Here is a 20,584-nt window from a genome sequence, read left to right as displayed (position 1 = left end):
GAATTAGAAAAAGTCCAAAGGCGAGCAACAAAGCTTATTAGGGGAATGGAGAATTTAAGCTACGGGGAGAGATTAAGCAATTTGGGACTATTTACATTAGAAAAGAGACGTTTAAGGGGGGGACATGCTCAACATGTACAAGTATATCAAGGGCCAATATAAGGAACTGTCACACACCCTCTTTTCTACTAGAAAGGAATCTAGGACGCGAGGGCATGAGTATAGATTAGAAGAAAAAAGATTTCATTCAGCTAGTAGAAAGAATTTCTTTACGGTCAGAACAGTCAAACTCTGGAACTCTCTTCCCAGAGAGGTGGTAACGGCTGGCTCATTAAATGCGTTCAAGGCAAAGTTGGACAAACATTTACTGGAGAAAAACATCCATGGGTACAAATAAGAAATATAAATTGTCTGTAAAATACCAGAACCTACCAAATCAGCAATGGATATCTATACCAGGTTGAACTAGATGGACGCAAGTCTTTTTTCAGCCTTACCTACTATGTAACTATGTAACTATGTTATCACAGTGGTAGTTCATGCTGAGGTGTCTATGAAGGTCTGATATTTTCATTGAAAATGTATGTTTTCTAAAGGTATACTTTAGAAATTACCGCCATTGTGAGCTAACACTGGGGATCTCCTGCAGCAGCTGATATGGCAGGTCCGGGACTTACTAACTGTCACATTTTGAAATGTGCCGCACTCATTCCTAACCAACACATTCTACAGATCCACAGGTGCAGAGGCGGAACTCTGGGAGGCAATGGAGTCATCTGCTGCCGGGCTCCTGCTGCCAAGGGGGCACCTCTCCTCCCCTGCTAGTTTAAATCAGTTAATTGAAAACAGTCAATATAGCTTCTGTAGCTGAGTTCTGAAATATGTGTTCTCTCATATATTTTATATACATATTTCAGAACATATATATATATATATATATACATATAAAATTTAAGGTTGTGGGGGGGCACCAATATATATATATTTTGTCACCAGGCAACTGCACAGTTGGTCTGGAAACCATGAACTGTTGGTAGATCTCGAGGACCGGTTTGACCGCCCCTGCCCTAAAAGAACTGTTACCGCTGCCAGACAGTATCTCCTGGGGCCGGGCATCACCCATTTGCTTCTCTTTTTAAATTGGTCCCAAAAATGTATTTCTACCGCTCCGATAAGCAGCAATAAAAAAAAACTTCCTTGTTGGACGATAATGACAGCAGCCGACTACATCATCCAGTTCCTGGCATAAGAAAATAAAAATCAGAATGAAAGAGTCCCCGGCAATCTGCCCTTCATATACAGTATAATACACAGTAAAAGATTAACACCTTCACATTCACTTTTTTCCCTGTAAATTTATAGTCACTTGTTACATAACACACTTGTCTCTAAAAGAGAAGGTAAAACTAATAGGATATAAAGAGATAATTCAGTTTGAGCCTAAAGCCACCTTAGTTTCCACCTGAAATAGCAAGCATTACATCTTCTAATTCCTTCTGGTTCCTATAGCAACCAAGCCACACTCCCAGCTCCCACCACAAATACTGCCAGGGGGGGGGGTGAGGGTCTGCGGTCAACCACCCTCCTTCTTGCTCATACACCATTTCCATTCAGAGAGATCCTCCCTGTTTTTCTAGAATGGATGGCTTTGCGAGCTGCAAAACAGCTGCCCTGGTACAGCATCAGCAGCAACAACAACACCGAAAGGCGCTGCACAGCCTGCCCCAGTGACTGTGATTGCACAGAGCACTGCGTGAGCAAGACCAGGGGGGCTCCGCAGACCACCAGCAGCAAATCCCTGGGCATGTAGCAGCATCAGGTAAAGGACATGACACTTGCTGTATTCCCCCTGCTGTCCTCTTGCTTCCTGCAGGGTTAGCGCCTGTAAAATGCACTGTGAATATTTGCTTTTATCTCTTGGAAATGTGTTTTCCTTTTAAGGGAATTCTCTCCAAGGAAGTCTCCTGCTGTGTTTAGGCTGCTTGTAATAGATTTGTCCTATGGATTAATGCTCCAGAGACTGTGATCGCCCTCTGCAAGACTTATTGATTAATCAATCGTAAGCTATTGATCGGTCACTGGGAAGCGGTTGAGGATGGTGCAGATGTGGTGGTGCCTGAATTTACGGACGTTTCGCCAACCGGTTTGTCCTATCTGCTCTGAAGTTCCAAAATTTCCGATGAATGCTTCGAACTTCAGGTGGACTAACAAACGTTGCGCTACATTCAGCAAGGTGAAAACGTTTCACCGTGTTCCAGCCGGTTGATTGGCTGCATGGTCTGTAACAGCTTCCCTTGCCGACAGAATAAGGTTCACCGTGAGAATTCTAGCAGAACCTTGTTTTCCAAAATGCACCATTGGCACTGTCGCCGGTAACATCTCATACAGTATTGTAATATTGTTGTTTGTTGTAGCTGAACCGCCACAGCCAAACCGGGATACAGTCATTAGTTAGACCCTATGAAGGTCGACAGGGCTTAGGTCAGATCGACGTGGCTAAGGACGACAGGGGGTCAGAAGATCAACACAAGCATTATGTTGACTATGCAAGGTTGACAGTGAAAAGGTCAACTTAAGTTTTATTTACGTTTTACAGCTCTATCCACTGTTTTTATTGCTGCTTATTTACGGCGAGATGTACTAAGCCTCGAAAAGTGTCCAAGAAAAAGTGATAAAGTGGAGAGTGATAAACAACCAACCAACCAGCTACTAACTATCATTTTTCAAACACAGGGCTAGATTGTCTAAACTTCAAAAGTGATAAAATGGAGAGTGATAAACAGCCAGCCAATCAGCTCCTGCCTGACAATTTTCAAACACAGTCTGTGATTGTTTATCACTCTCCATTTTATCACTTTTGAAGCTTAGAGAATCTAGCACACAGTCTGTAACATGGCAGGAGCTGACTGGAATTGTACTTTATCACTCTCCACTCTATCACTTTTCAAGTTAGTACATCTGGCTCTTAGAGGGAAATGTACTAGCTTGGTGCTAATTCATATTGGATGTTGTTATGGGAAACCAATCAGATACTATCTAATATTTTCAAGAAGGTGCTATATAAGAAGTTTTTTTTTCTGATTGGTTGCCCATAGCAACACCCCATGTGGAATAGAAGTCCCGTCTAGGTAAATTTCCCCCGTAGAGTCTGAAATAATTTTGCAGTAAAAACATTAGGATTCGTTTTATCTAATGCGTCTCGGGTGTTTTCTCACTGCACATTAACCAGGTCATGGGCCAAATTTGCAAAGCGGATCGTGCGATGGGGTTCGCGGGGGTGTGCCGCGAATCACGGGAGGGGGGGCACGGGGTGGGGTGCCGAGAATCACAGGAGGGGGGCTCGCAAGGGGGGGGGTGTTCCGTGAATCGCGGGAGTGGGGGTTGCGGGGTGGGGGTGTGACGCGAATCGCCATAAGAAAAAATCAACACAGAAAGGTCAACACATGTAAATGTTGACATAAGTGTGGCACTTCATTGGTGTCCATGTCGATACATGACAATGAATATGAAAACATTCAAAAAATGAAAAATAAATCTTGAAAAACTCATGTCAACCTTTTTCATTGTCGACCATAGCCGTGTCAGTGTTTTGCATGTGGCATTTAATCCTGGGGCTGCCGCGAATTGCGGGGGGGGGGGGGGGGTGCCGCGAATTGCGGGAGGGGGGTCGTGGGGGGTGGGTGCCGCGAATCGCGGGAGGGTGGGGTTCATGGGGGTTCCGGTGGGGGGTTGCCGCAAATCGCAGGTGGGGGGGTTGCGGCGAATCGTGGGAGGGGGGTCGCGGGGGTGTGCCGAGAATCGCGGGAGGGGGGGGCACGGGGTGGGGTGCCGAGAATCGCGGGAGGGGGGGTCGCAGGGGGGGGTGTGTGCCGTGAATCGCGGGAGTGGGGGTTGCGGGGTGGGGGTGTGATGCGAATCGCGGGAGGGGTGGTTGCGGGGGGGGGTGTGGCGTGAATCGCCACAAGAAAAAATCAACACATAAAGGTCAACACATGTAAATGTTGACAGAAGTGTGGCACTTCATTGGTGTCCATGTCGACACATGACAATGAATATGAAAACATTAAAAAAAATGAAAAATAAATCTTCAAAAACTCATGTCAACCTTTTTCATTGTCGACCATAGCCATGTCAGTGTTTTGCATGCGCCATTTAATACTGGGGCTGCTGCGAATTGGGGGGGGGAGGGTGTGTGCCGCAAATTGCGGGAGGGCGGTCGCCGCGAATCGCGCAAGGGGGGAGGGGGGTGTTTTTGCCGCAAATTGCGGGGGGGGGTTGCCGGGAATCGCAAGAGGGGGGGGGTCGCGGGGGGGGGGGTTTGTCGCGAATCGCGGGAGGGGGGTTGTGGTGGGGGGGGTTTTTGCTGCGAATCGCGGGAGGGGGGCCCGGGGGGGTGTGGCGGGGGCGCTCATCTGGTGGCTGTGGAGTATCAGTGCTGGGCAGCATAGGAAGGCAGAGGGTGTCTGCCACTTTCTGTGGGCTCACTGGGCTGGTTCTCTGTCATGTGAGTCAGTCATGTGAGTCAGAGGCTCCACCCAGCGTTATACACACACTCACACACTTTGAGTGACAGATGTAGCCAAATATATAAGAGATTAGAGACTGTACAAAGAAGGGAAACTAAAATAGTGCATGGCCTACATATCAAAACTTACCCGGAAAGACTAAAAGATATATACAGGTATACAATGTATGTATAACAATGTATGTATAGTTTGGAGCAGAGAAGGGAAAGGGGGGACATAATAGAAACTTTCACATATACCAAGGGTTATAACAAGGTACAGGTGGGAGACATTCTTCACAGGAATAGAAGCAACAGAACACGAGGACATGCACTGACACTAGAGGGAGGAAGATTCAGGGGAAATCTGAGGAAGAATTACTTCACAGAAAGAGTAGTGGATAAGTGGAATAGCCTCCCATCACAGGTGGTAGAGGCAAATACAGTAGTACAATGTAAACATGCTGGGGATAGGCATATTGATATCCTTACAAAAAATAAGGATCAAATATGGTTTGAGGTAACATGTTTAAAAAAGGGGCAGACTAGATGGGCCAAGGGGTTCTTATCTGCCGTCAAATTCTATGTTTCTATGGGGGTGCTAAGAAAAACTCTGGGAGTGTTCGGAAAAAAAGCTACGTTTTAGGGGAGTGTTCGTGACGTCGGCGCCGGGCCGGATATGCCTTTATCCATCGCACCGCCAAGTAAGTCCAGGGCTACGCAGCACCCGCGATGACTTGTGACCAGTCTAAAAATCATTCGATGGTGACCCTGTAACGATGGGTTTTGGACATATTCGCATGGCTGTAAATAGATATGTAGCCGTACACATCCGTACACACAGCGTGGACATTTTAACTGGATGCTGGCCGTGTGAATTTGCAGCCGTGCGCTGAGGTCTGAATCAGTCCCCATCTGCATAAAGGTCACTGAGGGCATGTCAAAGGGCACACCATATGGACAAATATATATATGCATTTTGATTCTTAAACTCGATGTATTGGGTATTACGTCTACCTTTCGCTCAACTGTATAGTATAGAAGAAAGATAGAATCTGCTCTGGGTGCGAGCGGGCATGACAAACTACATGTTCACCGTCCCGCTCGCACCTGGCAGTGCGGGTGGTGGACGAGGGGGAGCAGCGGAGGGGGAGGAGCATAGCCCATGGGAACGCTGGCTGTTCCCATTCAAATGTGGGGGGGCAGGCAGCTGATATCAGCTGCCTCTCTGGTGTCTTAGATCTGCGAGTGCCTGTACGGGAATCAGGCGGACAGCTGACATTCGTTGACATCAGCTGCCCGCCCCTCGCACCCGTGTCACGGATGAATTTCCATGGGAATTCACAGCTTTTTCATGGTAGCGCCAATTAAATGCTAGGAGTTCCCATGACCCCTGGCCGCCGCCCCACACCCCCCTCCCACACTGCTAGGTGCGAACGGGATGGCGAATAAACAATTTGCTGCACATGCACATAAATGTTTGTGCGCATGCGCCGTCGCTCAACATCGCTCCCCTGTGCGAATGCGTCCCAACCAGAATAATGTCCTTTATCTCTCTTGAAGGCTTCATACCTCTTTCCCATAGAAGGGTTTCAACTGTTGCGTCGCTTGTGATCATAACAAGGTTTTTTTTGTGTTGTTCTAGTTGCTGTGCATTTATCATCTATATCAGAGGTCTCTGCCGGGGTCTCCGCTCACTGTTACTGTACTGTACGTTCCTGAGCCGGTTATGTAACAGACACTGGAGCATACATGTGCCTGATCTAAGGATAGCGCTGTTACTGTAGCACAGCGAGGGAGGATTAGTAAGACACTTTCCTGATTCCCCATCATAAGAGCCATGACTTCGCAGCATGTTAAGCCATGCCATTTAATTAAGATTTAAAACAATTAGTTAATCAACTTCAGCATGACGAATTATACTGGCATTTCTTGTTAGCAGAAACCCACAGCTGGTAACCCTGTCCCTGCCGCTCTGTATGATATATAGGGGTTTCAATCACGTACTCCAGTCATACTAACGTATACGCCAGAGTTTTGAGTTTAGTCAAAACTCTGAAGTAAAAAGTCTATGGCAGGTGAGGCAGTGCCTCACCTGGCTACCTTTTCTGCACATCTCTTATTAAAACTCAGCGAATCTCCAGCAGTGTATACTGCTGCACATGTGTATAATGCCGGCATGTACACCTGGGTTCATATATTGTGTGCAAATCTGGCTCTGGTACTTGCCAGGGACTCCTCAGCCATTTACCTCACCGCACGTCCCTGACGTACTCCAAATGGGTTTAAATGGGAAAGAAGAAAATAAAACTCTCTCCAAAGCTGGAACCTGGATATATATACATGTGTAGTGTCCATACATGAAACATATATCAGGTATACAAAGTCTACAGTGTCTCCGTCGACACTCAAAAGGTCGACACCGTGTAAGTGTACCGCGTCCGCTCCCCTTGCTTCGGACACTATTATAATCTAACTCTGTGCATGCGTGGATGGTAAAATATGAACTGGTCATTACAACAACAACAAAAAATTGACAAACTAATGTCGACATTAATTTCATGTCGACCTTTTTTCATATTGACCTTTTGATTGTGTCGTCCTTTTGTTGGGATACAGTCATTAGGTCGACCCTATTTAGTTAGATATGCATTGGGTCGATCACTGAATGCGTGGACTTAGGTTTAGGTTGGAAGGTCGAAACAAGCATTACGTCGACAATGGGAAGTTCGACTTAATGAGTTGTTCACTTTTTTGTTTTTAACTCTCTCTGCACATGTTACATCAGCCCCACCTGCAGTGCAGCATGGTTTTGTCTATTAAATAAGGAGTTTGCTTTTGCAAACCCACCTGAATCACCCCCAGAGGAGCGGATTCAGGATGGATAGCAAAACCAAAATCTTTCTCGAATGGGCAAATCCATGCCCCGGTGAACGTACGACTCCCCCTCCAGCTGAGCAAATCCCGGTACTAGCATGTGAGTACATCATATGTTGTCAGCTGGGGGTAAGTCCAGCGTTTCTATTTGTGCACCTATAAAACGCTGGGTTTTCCCCTGGGTCTGTCCTCTGCCCGCCTCCTGTCTGCCCATCCTGAACGAGCGTGAAACTCTGGTGGTTTACCCATGTGCATTTTTGTGCACGTGCAAACCCCAGCAATTGTCCGGGGTAGCTAATTCGGTACTTGTCTATTTTGGCGGCGCCCATCGCATTGCATACCATAACGCATACGATGGTATGCGATGCGACGCGATATCGTACGATAGTGCACGATGGCATACAATTTTCAAATTGTATGCCATTGTACATGGCATACAATGCCATACGATGCGATGCGATTAAACATTGTATAAGCACCCTAATGGGTGCTTACAATGTTAAATGCACCCCCACGCCACCCCCCCCCACTATAAACGTGAACCCCCACGCCACCCCCCCACTATAAACGTGAACCCGAAGCGTGGCAAGCGCAGCGAGCCCGCGAGGGGCGGCGGTACGCGTCCTACAACCTTTTCATACCCCCACTATCCACGTCGGCGTGGAGTTAAGAATAGAATAGTCCAGCGAGCCACCGAGCCTGAAGCGTGGCGAGCCCCGCGAGGGGACGCGGATACCTGTGATGCCCGCGAAGGGACGCGTTTACCTGTGAAGGTATCCGCGTCCCCTCGCCACACTTCGGGCTCGGTGGCTCGCTGCGCTCGCCACACTATTCTATTCTCAACTCCACGCCGATGTGGATAGTGGGGGTATGAAAAGGTCGTAGGACGCGTACCGCCGCCCCTCGCGGGCTCACTGCGCTCGCCACGCTTCGGGTTCACGTTTATAGTGGGGGGTGGCGTGGGGGTGCATTTAACATTGTAAGCACCCATTAGGGTGCTCAAAAGCACCCTTTAGGGTGCTAATACAATTTTTCATCGTATAGGGGGTTAAAATCGCGTCGCATCGCATGCCATCGGGTACATGGCATGCGATGCGATACGTTCATCGTACGATGTACATCGGGGGCGCCGCTATAATACACAATTACCGCTAATTCAGCCCACACGAAGCGGGTCTGAATCGTCCGTCTCTCCCCCCCCCCATGTTGCAATGCACGTGGGGCAGATGTAGCATGTATAGAGAGAGTTAGATTTAGCTGGGACATTCTTAAGGCCCGTACACACTGGGCGATTCTGAGCTGAAAGCCGTTCAGTTTCAATGTGTACAGGGCAGCGATGAGCGGTGAGCGCTGATGTGCGGTCCTGAATCATCGCCGGCCGCTGCTCATCTGCATTACCAGCAGACGAGCGATGAGGTGGACGTCTTTCCATAGCGTCCTGCTATGCAAAGTCACCCCCCCAGCCCCCCCCCCCCCCCCCATTGCTGAATCGGGTGAAAATCGCTCAATGTGCGATCTGTCAGGGCCAGTATTCTCCAGACACCAAATACAGTGTATAGACAAATACAGTAATCTCACCATGTGTCAAACAATTCCTGCACTTGCCACTCACCAGGGGTCAGGACAATGTAATGGGACCCCAGCGATTTACTGAGCATGCAAGATATTAATTGCCAATATAAATCTAGCTAGGGCTAGCCTTCACTGTCTGTACGCAAGTCGATTGACACCCTGCGGCCACTTGGGGGCAGGTACACAGGTTTTTTTGGAAGTGCCCCAGAGAATGCAGGCATTCCCCGGCCGTTGGGAAGAAAGGCCTATGACATCATCAGCGGCCTTGTTCTCACCGCCGCCATCACATCGCTGAGTAAGTGTAGACTTACTCGATGCTTGCGAACAGGGGGGAATCCATTCAATGGTGACTGATTCCCAATGGATTTCCCTCTGTGTGCATGGCTGCAATCACATTCTCAGCTGTGTATACAGTATGGGCGGGATTTCACTCAGGCAGGGCGGCGTGGGACGGCCTTTATCTGCTCGTTCTCAGCCCAGCGTGCAGATCTGAATCAGGCCCTTTATCTCCAACCACTTTACTTTTCTCCAAGCTTTTAAACTCCATCTATATTATATTCAGGCTGCCCCCATCCAATGGAATCTGCGCTCCCATAGCTGTTTCTATTGGCTAGCGCCTGCCAATGCCATCTTAGCCTCGTGTTACCATAAAGACAGGCTTATAGTGTATCTGGAGGCAGGACAGCAGAAGTGAGTCATGTTACTTCACCCCTGGGCACACCATGTGGACATCTGCTTTAGATGTATGTGTTGACTTTGTGAGATCCCATTACGTCATCATGACCCCTGGCGAGTGGCACGTATGGGAATTGTGTGACACATAGGCCCTTATTCTGCTTGGTGCGGCCGGAGCCGCATATGCGGCTCCGACCGTGCAGGCGAATCCCCGCCTTCCATACGGATCGCCACGGCCGTCCGTACGCGGACATGTGGCGGTCCGCATGAAAATGGCGGGGGATACGCCTCCACCATCTTGGAGCAGCCCCCTGCATTCGATGGTCGCCGACCATCGAAGGCAGGGCCGCACGCTCCACCAGCTCCCGCAACCATAGACCTCACGGACACTTGTCCGTGTGAAAGCATGTATGGGGGCGGGCAGCTGACATCCGGCGATGTCAGATGCCCGCCCCCAACACATGCGTCACAGCCTCATTACCATGCGTACGCCCAGCGTTTGCATGGGAACGCCCATGAAACGCGGGGCGTATGCATAGGGAAATGAGGCTAAGTAGCCCCTCACGCCCCTATCCACCCCCTTTGCGGCGGTAAAAAAAATTGTGCGGCGATTTCGCCTGCACATGCGCAGAGTGCCCTCTGCACATGCGCAGAGCGAAAACATCGGCGGAACGGCCGCAAGCGGCCGTTACCGCTTAGATCGGAATAAGACCATGGTGAGATTAATAGTCTATATACTATATTTGGTGCTTGCATGGTGCTTTTGATAAAAGAGCTGAGAGGATCTGAATCCGTTTCTTTTGCCTGCTGCTGAGATTCAGAGTGCCGTCTGTCAGATGTATGCATATGAATGCATATTATATATATATATATATATATATATATATATATACACATATACACACACAATGCAGATGCCAGGCTGTTATTTAACCAGGCCCATTGCTGTCACATAACACCCATTCCCCACTCCCTTCACTGGCTGCCTGTAAGATAGTGATTCTATTTCAAGACTTGCTGACTTTCAGAGACCTATATAGTCAGGGTCCGAGGTACCTGAATCAGCGTCTGATTACTAATACCCCACTTGCTTACTGCGATCTGCAGATGAATGCCTATTGATCGTAGGCAGCTGTGCTGTAACCAGACATTTTGGCGCTCTGTGACAGAAAGTGAAAGTTAGGGACAGTGCGCCAAGCACGCCTGCGTTTCCCTGGACGCTTCAATCGTTATCCTGGCACGCCTGTGTTTTAATAAACACTCCCACGAAACAGCTGGTTACCACCATCCCCAGATGCCTACTTCCTGTCTGTCACCTTGCTTACGGCCATCGGTCAGAAAAAAAGTAGTAGGCTTTCATCGCAGGATGGCCTCGCACGTGTGCACTGCGCCCCGTACACATGTGAAGTCTAACGATAGTCGGCCGCTGCAATCAGGTCTGAATTACCCCCATAGTGTTGGTCACATACAGTGCGCGTCAGACTCAAAGCGGCATATAGTTCGGGTTGGATACAGTGCGGGTTGGATACATTGTGGGTTGGATACAATGCAGGATTACAGAGTGGGTTGGATACAGTGCACATTAGATATAGTTTGGGATACAGTGTGGTTGGATACAGCGCAGAATATAGAGCAGGTTGGATATAGTGTGGGTTGGATACAGTGCAGGTCGGATACAGTGCAGGATATAGAGCAGGTAAGATAAAGTGCGGGATATAGTGTGTGTGTGTGTGTGTTGGATACAGTGCAGGTTGGATGGTGTGAAACCATCTGCAAGGGAACCATCAGTGGTTTCACCCATCCATGGTCACCCCTGCTTTACAATACAGAAGGTTGTGGGCCAATAAGAGCCTGGGGGCAGAGCTTCGCATGAGTGTTGGGGGCGGAGCTAAGCTCCATGTCCCAGCACTTAAAAAAAAAAAAAAAACATCCTTGCTTCTGCATCATCAATGGTTGGGAAATCATCTGGTTATCCCCCAGCAATGGCAAAAGTAAGTAAGCTTTATTTAATAACGTGAGCGCGGGTTATTAATCGCCGGGAGATAGCAACGCGCGGGGCCATGCATCGCTATGGCCCCTACACACGGAGCAATGTAGGGGCATTTTCTGAGTGATATATTTAAATTGTGTGTAGGGCCCATTAGAGCCCCCCCACCCCCACTGGCAAAGATGACCCACCCTTCCATTAATAAAGGATTATTGCATTTATGTTTTTTAGAATGTGTTTTTTAATCTGCAGAATGAGTCCTTACGGGGGAAAGCCCTATATACAAGTAACATTAAATAATAGACCCTCAAAAGTTGAGCGTGAAAAAAAAAATGTCAGTTCTCTAAATTCTATTATTAGTATGATGTTTTTGTACTTTAGGGTGTTTATGTTGTGCATAGTGTGCTCAGTTATTTTCTATGGCCCCTGCACAAAATACAGACATGGATATAAACAGATTTGTTGGGCCAATCTGTTCGTTCTGGAAACAGCTTCATTGCCAACTTAAACAGAAAGCAGCCAGCACAGTGCTGATAACGAACCGTAAGGGCGAGCGAATGTAAGCCACACAATGCAACTGTATAAACAGCATAAACACGCCAACAAAGCAATACACACGGCCGGATCTAGCATCTACTGCATGGAATTACATATATTGTCGGCTTGTTTGTTATATGTATCAGATAATAATAATAATCAGTCAATATCAAGTAATTGATCTTCATTTATATCCATTTTGTCACAGAATAACAAAAATGGTTTTCAAGATCCCTAAAGGCCCCCATACACCAGAACGAGTTTGGACCCAACCGTCCAATCTCGACTGGTCGTCCGACGGATGGTGTGCACACGATCGCACTATGCGCCCTCCCGCGATCTCTCATTATGGTGAAATGAGCGATTGTATGAGCTTTTAAACACATACAATCGCTTGTTCAACCGATCCACGACCTGCGTATGATCAGGTCATATGCAGGTCGTCCTGATGTATAGATTGTAAGCTTTGTTTCTTACCAGTTTGATTAATCACTGTTGGCTCCAATTGTAAAGTGCAATGGACATAGAGGTGAATGTATGACAGTGGCGGATGCAGGAGTGGAGCGGACATAGAGGTGAATGTATGACAGTGGCGGATGCAGGAGTGGAGCGGACATAGAGGTGAATGTATGACAGTGGCAGATGCAGGAGTGGAGCAGACACAGTGGTGAATGTATGACAGTGGCGGATGCAGGAGTGGAGCGGACATAGAGGTGAATGTATGACAGTGGCAGATGCAGGAGTGGAGCAGACATAGAGGTGAATTTATGACAGTGGCAGATGCAGGAGTGGAGCGGACACAAAGGTGAATGTATGACAGTGGCAGATGCAGGAGTGGAGCAGACATAGAGGTGAATGTATGACAGTGGCGGATGCAGGAGTGGAGCAGACACAGTGGTGAATGTATGACAGTGGCAGATGCAGGAGTGGAGCAGACACAGTGGTGAATGTATGACAGTGGCAGATGCAGGAGTGGAGCGGACATAGAGGTGAATGTATGACAGTGGCAGATGCAGGAGTGGAGCGGACACAAAGGTGAATGTATGACAGTGGCAGATGCAGGAGTGGAGCAGACATAGAGGTGAATGTATGACAGTGGCGGATGCAGAAGTGGAGCAGACACAGTGGTGAATGTATGACAGTGGCAGATGCAGGAGTGGATAGCTGCGGCGCAATACCATAAAAAATGTGTATCATACAAATCAGTATAATGATCTTTTTATTTTCAAAGAGTAAAAACAAAACAGAATGCAATGATAATTTTGCAATAATAACAAATGATTGCAAGGATAATTTTGCATAAAGACAGGTATACTTAGAAACAGGTATACTTAAATATATCAGGACCAAAAACATGCAGTGGGATCCAGGGAATGAAACAAAGCAAAGGTACCTCACCCTAGATTGGGGTTGCGGTGGGCTATTACTTGCGTTCAAGTCTGCGGCACCACCGCAGATGGCTTGAGGTATTTGGTTCCCGGTCACAAAGTGCTAGTGCATGCAAGGTGCTGAGTCCATAAAGTGCATCAGTGTCCAGTTGTGCAACGCGTTTCGGAGAGGTCCACTCTCCTTCCTCAGGCTGAATAATTTGCCTGTTAACTTGTGGCGATATTTATACCACTATCCTGATGCCATTAATTAGAAAGACAGCCAATCTGGGCGTCCGCTTGTTTCGCGCCCCCGGAAGTGCTCTGCGTTCCAGACCGCACTTCCGGGTTTGCGTTCCAAACGTAGCTCCGTGGCTTCCGGTTTCAGCGCTGGTCTCTGTTACAGCGAAAAACATCTCTACAGGTTCTTACATCCAAGATATATCGGCATTACATCTCCCCCACCCTTTTTCTTCAATCTGGCTTCGCGGGTCTTTATTTAGATGATGTTTGATGAACTGCTTTCTTTTGTTCATCAGGATTCCCCGGCGGCCATCTTTGATGAGGGATATAGGATGGGCAAATCTTGCATAAGCCTTATAGTATTAAGGAAACCAGTCACTCTCCTCATGATACCTACTATACTGTACTTCGTATTCCAGTAAGGTCCATCCCTATTTACCGGGAGAGTGACAAGTCCCTTATCCTCAATCCTTGTGTTTTTCCATAGGAACATGTAAAGATGAAAAAATATTGACAATTAATACATAATAAAATATATACTAAAAAATTTTTTAAAATATTTAAAATGAATGTGAGTACATTGATTAATCTAAAAACCATTTAAGCTCGAAATCTACATTGTGTCCATTTGGTGACAGTGTATCAAGAATAAAAATCCACTTCATTTCACTCTTAGCTAATTTTGCTTCGAGATCTCTGTTCTTCCAATGGGGGAAGACCTGTTGGATTCCTATGAATCTTTTAATCGCTCCCTCACATTTGTTATGATATTTACAGAAGTGGTCTGACAGTGGATGCGAGACAAGTCCCTTGCGGATATTATATATGTGTTCTGCTGTTCGCAGCTTTAAATTCCGTTTAGTTTTTCCTACATATAATTTGCCGCATTCGCACTCCAGGAGGTAGATTACGTTTCTAGAATTACACGTTATAAATTGATTTATCTTATGTTTCGTCCCATTAACTTCAAAAACAGTGACTTTCTTCTCATAGGGTTTATTAGCGGTGGTCCGGCACATCAAACAAGACCCACATCTGTGGAATCCTTTATTCCTTTCACTACCTGATACTTTTTCAGGCAGTGCACTTTTTACTAAAAGGTTTTTCATAGAAGATGCTCTTCTATATATGAAGTTTGGTTTTTTTGGGACAACCTTTCCCAAAACGGGGTCATCTAGAATAATCCGCCAGTTATTTCTTATAATCTTTTCAACTGTCTTATGGTGAGCTCCATATTGAGACAGAAAGGCCCATTTAGCATAATTAGAGTTTTTATTCATGCTGTCCGAGATCTGTTTGGGTTTTAAAAAAAACAATTGTTTTTTTAGATCTAAACATCTACATTGAAATGGGAAAAATACAAACAAAAACCCATCGAAAGGAAACGGACTCAAATTCTTACATACAAAGAAATAGCGAGCATCATGACAGTTGGTTGAGTAACATACCATTGGGGCAATATATGCGCCTTAAGAGGAATTGTTCGAAACCTGAAGTCTTAAACAAACAACTCGAAGAAATTGACCAACGTTTCCTACAGAAAGGATATACGGAAAAGTGTCTAGGTGAATCTAGGATTAGAATAAATGAAATAGAAAGATCCAGTCTTTTAAAACCCAAACAGATCTCGGACAGCATGAATAAAAACTCTAATTATGCTGAATGGGCCTTTCTGTCTCAATATGGAGCTCACCATAAGACAGTTGAAAAGATTATAAGAAATAACTGGCGGATTATTCTAGATGACCCCGTTTTGGGAAAGGTTGTCCCAAAAAAACCAAACTTCATATATAGAAGAGCATCTTCTATGAAAAACCTTTTAGTAAAAAGTGCACTGCCTGAAAAAGTATCAGGTAGTGAAAGGAATAAAGGATTCCACAGATGTGGGTCTTGTTTGATGTGCCGGACCACCGCTAATAAACCCTATGAGAAGAAAGTCACTGTTTTTGAAGTTAATGGGACGAAACATAAGATAAATCAATTTATAACGTGTAATTCTAGAAACGTAATCTACCTCCTGGAGTGCGAATGCGGCAAATTATATGTAGGAAAAACTAAACGGAATTTAAAGCTGCGAACAGCAGAACACATATATAATATCCGCAAGGGACTTGTCTCGCATCCACTGTCAGACCACTTCTGTAAATATCATAACAAATGTGAGGGAGCGATTAAAAGATTCATAGGAATCCAACAGGTCTTCCCCCATTGGAAGAACAGAGATCTCGAAGCAAAATTAGCTAAGAGTGAAATGAAGTGGATTTTTATTCTTGATATCTACCTCTCCTCTCATGATCTCTCTCCCTCTATCCTCACTCATATCTCTAACTGTCTCTCTGCTGTCTACTCTTGGATGACCCAGCGCTTTTTTAGACTTAAAATATCAAAGACTAAGCTGTCATCTTCCCACCCTCCTGCATAAAACCTGACCATCGCTTATCCTTACCTACTGTTTATGCTCACTTCTTTACCTTCTGTGTCACCCCTGTCTGTCTATCCCTCCCCTTTAGAATGTAAGCTCTCACGAGCAGGGCCCTCTCTCCTCATGTGCCTTTCTTAGAATATATAAACCTCTGCCACCCTGATGATTGCTTCAGTGTCCTGTCCCCTGATGCAACTATCTATATTAACCATGTACTTGTCCTAAACTGTCTTGTACTGTAATTAGGTATGTGTTTTTGATTATAACTATGCTCTGTAAAGCGCTGCGGAATCTGTGTGCGCTATATAAGAAACTGTTAATAAATAAATAAATAAATACACTGTCACCAAATGGACACAATGTAGATTTCGAGCTTAAATGGTTTTTAGATTAATTAATGTACTCACATTCATTTTAAATATTTAAAAAAAAATTTTAGTATATATTTTATTATGTATTAATTGTCAATATTTTTCATCTTTACATGTTCCTATGGAAAAACACAAGGATTGAGGATAAGGGACTTGTCACTCTCCCGGTAAATAGGGATGGACCTTACTGGAATACGAAGTACAGTATAGTAGGTATCATGAGGAGAGTGACTGGTTTCCTTAATACTATAAGGCTTATGCAAGATTTGCCCATCCTATATCCCTCATCAAAGATGGCCGCCGGGGAATCCTGATGAACAAAAGAAAGCAGTTCATCAAACATCATCTAAATAAAGACCCGCGAAGCCAGATTGAAGAAAAAGGGTGGGGGAGATGTAATGCCGATATATCTTGGATGTAAGAACCTGTAGAGATGTTTTTCGCTGTAACAGAGACCAGCGCTGAAACCGGAAGCCACGGAGCTACGTTTGGAACGCAAACCCGGAAGTGCGGTCTGGAACGCAGAGCACTTCCGGGGGCGCGAAACAAGCGGACGCCCAGATTGGCTGTCTTTCTAATTAATGGCATCAGGATAGTGGTATAAATATCGCCACAAGTTAACAGGCAAATTATTCAGCCTGAGGAAGGAGAGTGGACCTCTCCGAAACGCGTTGCACAACTGGACACTGATGCACTTTATGGACTCAGCACCTTGCATGCACTAGCACTTTGTGACCGGGAACCAAATACCTCAAGCCATCTGCGGTGGTGCCGCAGACTTGAACGCAAGTAATAGCCCACCGCAACCCCAATCTAGGGTGAGGTACCTTTGCTTTGTTTCATTCCCTGGATCCCACTGCATGTTTTTGGTCCTGATATATTTAAGTATACCTGTTTCTAAGTATACCTGTCTTTATGCAAAATTATCCTTGCAATCATTTGTTATTATTGCAAAATTATCCTTGCATTCTGTTTTGTTTTTACTCTTTGAAAATAAAAAGATCATTATACTGATTTGTATGATACACATTTTTTATGGTATTGCGCCGCAGCTATTCATTTACCTTGTTTGCTATATATATCTGGAGGTGGTGTACCTCTCTAATGAATAGCAGGCTGCACTACTATAATTAATTGCGCACCTTTCCCACTACCCTCTGTTATAAAGATGCAGGAGTGGAGCAGACACAGTGGTGAATATATGACAGTGGCAGATGCAGGAGTGGAGCAGACATAGAGGTGAATGTATGACAGTGGCGGATGCAGGAGTGGAGCAGACACAGTGGTGAATGTATGACAGTGGCAGATGCAGGAGTGGAGCAGACATAGAGGTGAATGTATGACAGTGGCGGATGCAGGAGTGGAGCGGAAACAAAGGTGAATGTATGACAGTGGCGGATGCAGGGGTGGAGCAGACACAGTGGTGAATGTATGACAGTGGTGGATGCAGGAGTGGAGCAGACACAGTGGTGAATGTATGACAGTGGCGGATGAAGGAGTGGAGCGGACACAGTGGTGAATGTATGACAGTGGCGGATGCAGGAGTGGAGCAGACATAGAGGTGAATGTATGACAGTGGCAGATGCAGGAGTGGAGCGGAAACAAAGGTGAATGTATGACAGTGGCGGATGCAGGAGTGGAGCAGACACAGTGGTGAATGTATGACAGTGGCGGATGCAGGAGTGGAGCGGACATAGAGGTGAATGTATGACAGTGGCGGATGCAGGGGTGGAGCAGACACAGTAGTGAAAGTATGATAGGGGTGGCTGCAGAGGTGAAGCGGATGCAGAGGCAGGTTGGACGTATAGGTGGGACAGGCACAGGGGCAGATACAGGAGTGAACTCAGAAGTGGGGCGGACAGAGGCAAATGTATGCCAGTTTGTGTTGCCAGTTTTACACAGATCCGCACTGCACGTGCCCAGAGAGTGAGTCACACATGTATGGGAGAATGCAGTGATATGCCGGGGAGGCAGGTAGGGGGTGGGAAATGGCGGACTTGCCTAGCCGAGTTCAGTAAGGGCCGTGCTTGCACATATGCGCTCCATGCAATGTAGCATGTAAGTTTGGGTTTTAGATGATAGGTTGACAGTACCTATGTCGACAACCAATACATCGACACCAAAAGGTCGAGATGCACACGTTTGATATTGGACAAAAGGTCAAAACAAGCAAAAGGTGGACATGGCAATGGTCGACATGTGAAAAGGTTAATATGAGTTTTTCACAATTGTTTTGTGCCAAAGCATGGCGAGCCATGTGTGTCGACATTGATACCAAAAAATGTGAAAAACTCATGTTGACTGTTTTATTTTTCATGTTGACATTTTGCTTGTGTTGACCTTTTGTCAATGTCAATCTTGTGCATGTCGACCTTTTTGTTAATGTTGACCTAGTGCTTGTTGACCTTTTTGGTGTCTACATATTAGTTGTCGACCTAGACACCGTCGACTACCTGATCCACACCATGCTAGAGTCTTCTTTCTCTTTACGAGGACTTGTCCTAAACCAGCCGCCCAACACGGTCAAAAGGTTGACAAACGCAAAAGTCAACATGGGAAAGGGTTGTCCTGTTGTTTTTTAAATGTTGTCTATGTCGACACAGATCGACATGGACACCGTATAAGTGTGCCGCTGTTCTCGCCACACTATTTTATTCTCCTTCTATGCCCACTGGGATGGTAAAAATAAACAAGTCGGTTTAAAAAAAATTATAATGAAAAACATTTTTTATGTCAACTTTTTGCTTGTGTCGAATTTTTGACCGTGTCGACCTAATGCATGCTGACCCTTTACATGTATTGACCTTTTGACTGTTGGCCAATAGTGGTTGACTTTTGACTGTCAACCTACTGTCTACCTGATGCCTTACCCTCCCCTGCAGCCTATCCCTAACCCTCACCGCTAGTGCCTATGTCTTGCTCCCCACAGCCTAACCCTCTCTACCTGATGCCTTACCCTCCCCTGCAGCCTAACCCTCCCCCATACATCTTGCTCCCCACAGCCTAATCCTCCCCCTTAGTGCCTAACCCTAACTTCTCCTTTTTTAGTGTCAAACTTTCAACTTCCGAGGCATCTCGAACGCATCTGCACTTACTTCATGTTTTGTGTGCAGTAAGCGCTCAATTTCCTTGCATTAGGCCAGGGGCCCTGTACGTGTACACCCACGGGTGTCTTATTGGGTTATGTATGGACAAATCTGTACCCTGGCCAAAAGGACCATTGGACAAAGTAGCCATTGATATGTTGGCGGTATGGAAAACTGCTGGTTTGTATTTGTGGAATATTAGCAAATGGCCTGCGGTTACATTCACCTCAAGCACAACAACAGCTGCAGTCATAGTCTCCCTGCACAGTACGTCTAGCTATGAAACATACTGCAAGGATTTAGGCCAATGGTAGAGAGCAGGACAGCTAAGAACAAGTTGCCTGTTTGGATTGAATAATAAATGAGCCATTTCTTTGCTTCCCTTTTCTCGGAAACACATTTGTTCAAAGATAATGATAGCATCGCTGTGGGGGTATCTATAAGGGGTTCAGTGCACAAAGACCCCAGGGGATTCGGCATCGCACACCCTGCGCCCATCACACACTTACCTCTCTGTCAGTGCTGCAGAGATCTTCGGAAACATGGAGCAGGCACCAATCTATCACAAATGGGGGGGTGCATGGGGGCTGCTCACAGACCCATCCCTCTTGATCCATACTTAAGGGTGCGTCCAGATTCTGATGGTGTTGTTCAGTAATATACCGGACCATCCTTATTCAGGTATTCTCCCAAACCTTTAGAACAGGCATGTCCAACGTTGGCCCTCCAGATGTTGTGAAACTACACATCCCAGCATGCTTTGCAATAGTTTTAGCATTCTCTAATAGCAAAACTGTGGCAAAGCATGCTGGGATGTGTAGTTTCACAACATCTGGAGGGCCAACGTTGGACATGCCTGCTTTAGAAGGTTTGTACATTCCAGCTTCTTCCTGCATCTCTCAGATAGCAAAGACTAGATGTGTAAGGAAAAACTTATTACCCT

The 20,584-nt window shown here is 46.1% G+C and overlaps 1 protein-coding gene across 2 annotated transcripts in view; it reads left to right on the top strand.

Annotated features, from left to right (window-relative positions):
- Window positions 1–1,573: 1,573 nt before the first annotated feature.
- Window positions 1,574–20,584, top strand: part of NIM1K (NIM1 serine/threonine protein kinase) — a 71,108-nt gene continuing 52,097 nt past the window's right edge. The window contains exon 1 of one of the 2 annotated variants that reach the window (XM_083154104.1): window positions 1,574–1,819. The gene's annotated coding sequence lies outside the window, so the exon portion shown is untranslated. The remainder of the gene's footprint in view (window positions 1,820–20,584) is intronic. The other variant, XM_083154086.1, reaches the window with a different exon arrangement.

This window comes from Crinia signifera, chromosome 1 (genome assembly GCF_055691185.1).
Source record: "Crinia signifera chromosome 1, ASM5569118v1, whole genome shotgun sequence".
Lineage (NCBI taxonomy): Eukaryota > Metazoa > Chordata > Amphibia > Anura > Myobatrachidae > Crinia > Crinia signifera.
Note: the sequence above shows the minus strand (reverse complement) of the source record. Positions and strands in the feature narration are given on the sequence as shown.